Genomic DNA, 8,414 nt, shown 5'->3' with positions numbered 1-8,414 from the left:
CACTGCCTACCTCCACAGGCTACTTCCAGTAGGTTAACGCAACATGTCTCAAAGCACGAATCATCTCAAACTGGTTTCTTGAACATGACAATGCGTTCACTGTACTCAAATGGCCTCCACAGTCATCAGAACTCAATCCAATAGAGCATCTTTAGGATGTGGTGGAACAGGAGATTCACTTCATTGATGTGCAGCAACTGCGTGATGCTATCATGTCAATATGGACCAACATTTCTGAGGAATAATTTCAGTACCTTGTTGAATCTATGCCACGATGGATTAAAGCAGGTCTGATTGCAAAAGTGTGTCCAACCCGGTGGTAGTAAAGTGTACCTAATAAAGTGGCCGGTGAGTGTATGTTGATACGAACAAAATTCCAGTCAGCCAATCAGAATTAAGAGATATGTTTATGCAAAATTTAGGCTTATGGTTAGGTTTATGGTTACGGTTACTGTTGGGTTTAGGCGTAGGGAATAGGTATGGATTACATTTTAAAACAAATAAAAAAAAATGATGTTCCAGGACCAACAGAGATATTAATCCAGGATCGCATCCTACTTGGCAAAAGCATAACATGGTAAATAAATAAGCAGGAATTTACATTTGTTTGTTTTTTTGCAATTTATATACAATAATACTATCTACATCATTCGCGATGCATCATATCAAGTCCTCGTTTTTCATAGAAATGTCTATACCATTGCATAATACATGTTCAAGGTGTACTTTACCCCTAAACTACATCTCTCTGGAGTGCGCATGTCACGGTTCATCAGCAGCTCAGGAATCTCTCTTGTCCTAAAAACAAAAATATAGCAATGTCAATCACATACAAACCCGTCTTCCATCACCAAAGTACTTGACATGTCCAGCATTAAACGCTGAAGCCATTACTCTTAGTGACAGCAAAGTGAGTTGACATTGGAAAGGTTATTTAGAGATACTGCACTTTGATGCAAGCGGCTCGTTTCTGTACACATGTCAGATCTAGACTCAAGTCAGTTTGTCTCTTTATTTGAAAGAAAAGTTGACGCTAGTACATTTGAAAACTTTGAACTACAGTCAATAGATCTCCTGATTTGAAGCAGGTGTCATGTTGTGCTCTGTTTGATATGTCAGGTCACGGATGCACATGAATCCAAAAATAACACCGGGAGCATGAGGCAGTTGGTTGAGCCATGTTTCAGCCTTGGCACAGTCTGCAGCGGGCATGCCATCCATGTGCCAAATAGACATGAAAGACCCCCATAAATCCCCTCTGAACACAATAAACACTCGCTTTTCATCGCGGAAATATGTGCATTCTACTCACCCAGCACAGTCTGATCAATTTCACTTACGCTCACGTGCTCGGTTTGGGAGTTGTTCAAATCCCCATCCGTAAGTATTAACCTTCAGCGCGAAACACTATAGCAGATGCATAGCAATGGCACTTTCACAACACCATAGCAATGCCAGCATCAACACTGCAGCATTTATTCCTGCTAAAATGTAGAAAAATCACACTGTTATTGAGTGGTTATTAAATATATATATATATATATATATATATATATATATATATATATATACACATATACATATATATATATATATATATATACACACACACATATACATATATATATATATATATATACACACACACATATATATACACACATATACATATATATATATATATATATATATATATATATATATATATATATATATATATATATATATATATATATATATATATATATATATATATATATATATAAAAGTTTATAATGCTCATCCATGCATTTATTTGATTACAAATCTTGGTAACACTTTATAATCACTACACACTATAAGTCATTTATTAAGCATTAGCATCTAGTGAATTTACTATCTAATAAGCATTAACTCTACATTAATAGACGTTAGGGATTTTATAAATACTGATACAAATGCTGTATTCTTGACTTAAAAGCACATTTATAATGTGCTCAATGATTATGTTTTCATACTTTATTAATCTTTATACGTTCATTACCAAATTCAGTATTGCATTTTTACAAATCATTTGTATTTAAGAGTAGTTGGTGTCATTTAGAATCGCTTAGTATAAGTTAGTAAATGATTAAAGAACTATGCAAATTAACATTTATATATTTTATTATTCAGTATATATTAATGGTGACTATGTATGTTAATATTTTATGTTAATAAATGTTTATTAACTCAACTTCATGCAGTTTTGTGACCTATTATGCCCCAAGTCTAGGGGAAACAACATGGGCATAATAAACGAAGAAAACAAATGTGTTGGGGTGGTGGATTTCCGAAACAAAACAAAAACTTAACGCCAAAGATTCCCTTCGGTCGACAACCAAACTCAAACTCTCAGTTGAGAGTATATGAATAGATTTATTATAGAAAAATGTAGTAAATATAATTAAGCTAAAAGTCTTATGGCCCTATTAAACACCCAGCACAGGGATTCGTTGCTATTTTCAGATCAGTTGTTTAGCAAATCCATTTGCGCTACTTTCTGGACTCATGGGTGTGCCCAGGGCCGGAGTCGGACTCATTTTCAGCCCTGGAGTTTCAAGCCTCAGACCGGCCCACCTCAGTTCACGACTGACTATATTAAAGAGCCCATATTATGGGTTTTTGAAAATGCCCTTCCATGTAGTGTGTAACACAGCTCTAAGTGAAGTGAAGTATCCAGCTAAGGCTTAAATCTGTTAGTGTACAGCGTTTAAAACTGTTGATTCATCTATAAAAGAGTCGACTCATAGTGCTTCAAACGAGTCGCCTTGATACCGAATCATTAGGTGTTTCGCCATGACGTACGAACGAAACCAAGTTATTCACGTGCACGCGCAAACCCGGGAGATTTCAAACCTGCGGCCCCGCCCTCTGACATAGAAACCCAGACACACACACACACACACAAACATGCCGGTCGATTGAAGTCACACTGCAGATGGATATATTGAGTCTCTACTCAAAGATGAAACCTCAGCATTATAACCAAGCAGTTGGAAACTACTGGAAACTTCTGGAAACTACATGCTACAAAGAATACTTCATCTTATGGACGTCAGGATGGGTTTCTTCCTCCATTTCTGAAGTGTAAGTACGTTTGATTAAAGTTGCCTCGTTGAATCTAGCTTGCAAATGTATTTAGTTGTGATTTGTTACTTGTAACCGCGTGTACTGTATGAGGTTAACTCGCTTTATTCTCATATCGGGTGCAAAGCCACGTTTAAAACGCGACGCGTGCTGCTTTGTTTACGGAGCTCCGTGGAGGAGGAGTAGTGTGTGTGTCTGTGTGTGCGTGTGTGTGTGCGTGCGCGCGCACTGTCGTCCGGAGATGTGTGTGTTTGTGTGTGTGTGTGCGCACGCGTTGTCGTCCCGAGCAAGGTTAAGTGTGTGTGCGTGTGTGTGCAATATGTGTGTGTGTGTGTGTCTGTAAAAAGAGCAGAGTGAGCCAAGCTAGGAGATCTCCTCAACTGTTTTTGGAGTTTTTGCTCAATAAAATAGTTAGTCGTCTGTATTTTCAAGTCCAAAGTCTGTATTTACATTGACCCACTGGCAGCTAAAATCCACACCTACACTATAGAGCGTGTATGAACTGTGATTACTTTTATATTGCTGATTAGCTGTTGGGCATTTCACTCTCTGACTGAAGGCAGTCGACCAATCGCAACAGACTGTCATCGGTCCAATCAGCGCAGATTAGCTTTGCACTAAGGAGGGGTTTGGGAACAAATGAATCACTGGACGATTCATACAGGAGTCGCTGGGATAATTAGGTAAAAATAAATGCAGATTATAAGACCATGAAAGTTTTTTTTGACCTTGCATGCATATTAAACTGTTGTTGGAGACCCTTACAACCAAGATATGACCCTATTTCATGTTTAATATGGGCTCTTTAAAATAAGGTCATTTCCAATTTAGTTTCTAATGACACTATCAGGGCTTTTTCAAGAAAACAGCTGCTTTAGAAATTCAAATGTTCAAAAGCCCTAACAGTATTATATGTCTTAACAATAAAAACAATAATAATTTTCCAGGTGAGAATTGAACACAGGTCGGCGAGTCGTAACGCAACGTGTTTACCACTGGTCCACAATAGCGCTATTACAGCAAGTATAAAAACGTAATGGACTGTGACCCGCAAGACACGGTACTACTTTCTAATGACGGCTTAATCTTTTTCTCCCCTTTTTAGATTTCTGATCAAGTTATGTCAGATTTAATAATGTAGCGAATCATCTGATTTAATTGAGCAGGTGTATTATTCATTAATATTAATTATTCGGATTCACTGTTTGGGGTCGAATGATGATGGTTAACGTTACATCATCACTAACGTTAGTTAATCTGCAGGCTGCATTTTGCTCACGGTGCTTCTAGAAAATAAATGAGAAGAGCGGCTCTGCGGCAAAATAATGAATAAAAAGAGTGAAGCTATGGTCAAATAAATAAATAGATGAAAAAAGTGCAACTGCTGAGAGTGCAAGCAGCTAGGGACACCGGCCCTCATGGCCAAAAAAAACAAACCGGCCAACCGGGAATTCTCCCGGTGCTCCCGATTAGCCAATCCGGGCCTGGGTGTGCCTGTTTAAAAAGGTGGTGTGTTGAGGTGCATTGATGGCTAATTGAGGATCTGTAATAGATTGCGCCATTGACCAACTAAAAGCTGGTCTGAAGTCTAGAGCGTGTTAGTTATGCACCTATGCTGGATCAAATGCCTATTGCTACACAGAGGATGTACAGCAATACACACATATCTTTACATTTGAAAACAATTAAAGAATTAAAAATTATTTTCTAAAAGCCTATACCTCCATGCCTTCTAATTTAGAAATATTTTTTAATTCTTTAATTGTTTTCATGTGTAAAGATATGATTGGTTATTGCATGTTATGTTCAAAACACACCCATAAAAGTCATTAAGAGAATAAGCACAACCCTGTTAGACCATGCGCTGGGGCGCAAACATTATTTTTTCCACCCTTAAAATAGCAAAAGGGAATTCGGACATGCCCTTAATGCTTTTGCACCATGTGCTTTAGACTTTATGACTAGATCATTAAAATAGATCCCATAGTTATTGGTTTGTTAATTGCAACAATTGTTCCTTAAAATATCAAAAATCATTATTATTTTTATTTGTACAATTAAAACAACATATACAACAACACTATATATATATATATATATATATATATATATATATATATATATATATATATATATATATATATATATATATATATATATACATACATACATAGACATACAAATATATACAGTTGAAGTCAGAATTATTAGCTCCCCTGAATTATTAGGGTAATTAGGCAAGTTATTGTAATGATGGTTTGTTCTGTAGACAGCTTAAATGGGGCTAATAATTTTGTCCTTAAAATAGTGTTTAAAAAAATAAGAACTGCTTTTTTTCTAGTCGAAATAAAACAAATAAGACTTTCTCCAGAAGATAAAATATTATCAGACATGCTGTAAAAATTTCCTTGCTCTGTTAAACATAATTTGGGAAATATTTAAAACAGAAGAAAAAAAAAAATCAAAGGGGGGCTAATAATTCTGACTTCAACTGTATAATCCTATGCTGCAAAGCTTCAGCAGCAATGAATTTTCAGAAACAAAGCAGCAGTTCTCAGTGTCACACAAGAAAACTGATGTTTATTTGTTTGTTTGTTTTTTCTGGATTCCTTTATGAATATAACGTTCAAAAGAATTCTTTGTAACATTATACATGCCTTCAATGCCACTTCTGATCAATATAAAGCATCTTTGCTGAAATAATAATAATAATAATAATTTTAAAAATGCTTTCAGTCTTATCGACCTTAAACTTTTCAACTGTAAATTAAATTCACTTAGTCACTTGAATGTAATGAAAGTGGTGGTTAAAACTTCCATTTCTTCTTCTTTTAAAAGATAAACCTGGAAAATTGGAATGTAGAAAGAAATCATAAACAGCAAACTTTTATTTTTATTTACTGTATTTGAGTATAGTGCTAAAAAAGTAGGGCTAATCAACTGCTTAGCTTGAATATTATTATTATTATTCATTTTCCTTCGTCTTATACCTTATATATCAGGGGGTCACCACAACGGAATGAACCGCCAACTATTCCATCACAAGTTTTACACAGCGGATGTCCTTCTAGCCAATTTGGTTGATCCAATTCACCTATAGTGCATTTGTTTGGACGTTGGGGGAAACCCACAGCAACATGCAAACTTCATACAGAAATGCCTACTGACCCAATCGGGACCCAAACCAGTGACCTTCTTGCGGTGAGGCGACAGTGCTAACCACTGAGCCACCATGCTGTTTTAAATTAGTGCTCATTTACATTTTTTTAACTACATATTGCATCTGTCTACATCATTATAAGCTTCTTTTCTCACTGGTACCTTGATTTACCTTCTTGCATCATTATTCCTTTGCTTTGAAAATGATATTTATACACTGTGCCAAAAGCTAAAAAAAAATAATAATAATATTAATTTGGCACTGGCTTGGTTGGCTCTCCGCTGCTCAACATCTTTTGCTGAGGTTTCTACAAGGCTGACCCAGAACATCAAAAGCACTCCAAAAATATCAAGCATGACGGGGCTTTTTCTGAATTCCCTTTGATTCAATGTTTTAGCGTGGAGTCGGCTTTCTTCCCAGTCTCTGGGTCAAACAAACCTGCTCTCCTTCTTCAACAGGGTCACTAACATTATCCAGAGGATTCTCCTGAAGCTAACAGCACAGCGAACCACATCTACTGTACACACATCTCAGAACACAGATGTTGACAGGAAAAAAAGGCATTGGGGGCATTACAGGCAAGGCAGGTTTATTTACAAAGCACATTTTATACAAAATGCTAATTCAAAGTGCTAAACAGGAATAAAATAAACAAGTATAAATAAAATAAAAACAACAAAGAATAAAATGATTAAAAACAGATTAAACAGGTTATAAAAGAATGAAAAAGAAAAGAAAGACATAATAGTGCGATCTGTGGGACGTAGCACAGTGCTCATTCAGTAAAGGCACAGGTAAACAGATGTGTTTAAGTCTCGATTTGAATGTGCCTAATGTTGGAGCACATCTGATCATTTCTGGTGGCTGATTCAAGCAGTGGGGGCGCTGTTAGTAGCTGAAGGCGGATTCACCCTGCTTTAACTGAACTCTTGGAATTTCTAATTTACTTGATCCTAATTTACTTGATGGTTTCCTTTAGTGTTCAGTGAGCATATCTATAACGTATTAAGGTCCTAGGCCATTTAGTGATTTATAGACATAATACTTTAAAATCTATTCTAAATGTGACTGGGTGCCATTGTAGAGACCTGAGAACAGATGGGATGTGCTCTGATTTTATGCTTCTGGTCAGAATCTTGGCCGCAGCGTTCTGGATGAGCTGCAACTGTCTGATTGTCTTATTGGGAAGCCCAGTGAGGAGTCCATTACATTAATCCACCCTGCTGCTGATAAAAGCATGAACAAGTTTCTCTAAGTCACAGGTGTCAAACTCAGTTCCAAAAGGGTCGCAGCTCTGCACAGTTTAGTTCCAACCCTTATTAAACACACCTGATCAAACTAATTGAGTCCTTCAGGCTTGTTTGAAACCTACAGGTAAGTGTGTTGGAGCAGGGTTGGAACTAAACTGGGCTTCGGCCCTCCAGGAATTGAGTTTGACACCCCTGCTCTAAGTCCTCACTAGAAACAAATCATATAATTCTTGCAATGATTTTCAGATAATAGTATGCTGATTTACTTACTGGTTTAAGATGACTACTGAAACTCAGATCTGACTCCAGAGTCACAATAAGATTCTTTACCTTATTTTTTGTGCGATGATCCCTAGAGCCAAGGTTTCACCTTGAGAACCTCATCTCTGTTCCCAAATGCAATGATTTCAGTTGTCTCTTTGTTTAATTTAAAGTATTGGCACATCCAATTGTTAAAACAATTGGCTATACTGAAATACTGTTTAGGTCAACATTAATAGCCCTCCTGTGATTTGATTTTAAATATTTCCTAAATTAAGTTTAACAGAGCAAGGAATTTGCACAGTATTTCCTATAATATTTTTTCTTCTGGAGAAAGTCTTACTTGTTTTAAGAGTTTAAGATCAATATTGTTAGCCCCCTTAAGCAATATGTTTTTTTTTACAGATAGTCAACAAAACAAGCCATCTTTATACAAAGATTTGCCAAATTACCCTAACTTTTTTTAATGACAAATAAAAAAAAGTCTGGACCTCGGTTTAACATCTCATCCAAAAGACGGCACTTACTGTGCAGTATAGAGTCCCCGTCACTATACTGGGGCACTAGGACCCACACAGACCGCAGGTTGAGTGCCCCCTGCTGGCCTCACTAACACCACTTCCGGCAGCAGCCTA

The 8,414-nt window shown here is 36.6% G+C and overlaps 1 protein-coding gene across 11 annotated transcripts in view; it reads right to left on the bottom strand.

Moving 5' to 3' along the window:
- The window catches only part of slitrk3a (SLIT and NTRK-like family, member 3a), a 42,224-nt gene that overhangs the window by 13,254 nt on the left and 20,556 nt on the right, over positions 1 to 8,414 (bottom strand). For 4 of the 11 annotated variants that reach the window (XM_087292823.1, XM_087292819.1, XM_087292815.1 and 1 more), the window contains exons 2-3: positions 1,341 to 1,484; positions 732 to 798 (exon numbers count right to left, since the gene is read on the bottom strand). The exons of 3 other annotated variants lie outside the window; for them this stretch is intronic. The gene's annotated coding sequence lies outside the window, so the exon portion shown is untranslated. The remainder of the gene's footprint in view (positions 1 to 731; positions 799 to 1,340; positions 1,485 to 8,414) is intronic. 4 more of the 11 variants (XM_087292818.1, XM_087292813.1, XM_087292824.1 and 1 more) reach the window with 1 other exon arrangement.

This window comes from Danio rerio, chromosome 18 (genome assembly GCF_052040795.2).
Source record: "Danio rerio strain M-AB ecotype USA chromosome 18, GRCz13ab, whole genome shotgun sequence".
Lineage (NCBI taxonomy): Eukaryota > Metazoa > Chordata > Actinopteri > Cypriniformes > Danionidae > Danio > Danio rerio.
The sequence above is the reverse complement of the archived record's forward strand: the minus strand, read 5'-3'. Positions and strand labels throughout refer to the sequence as shown.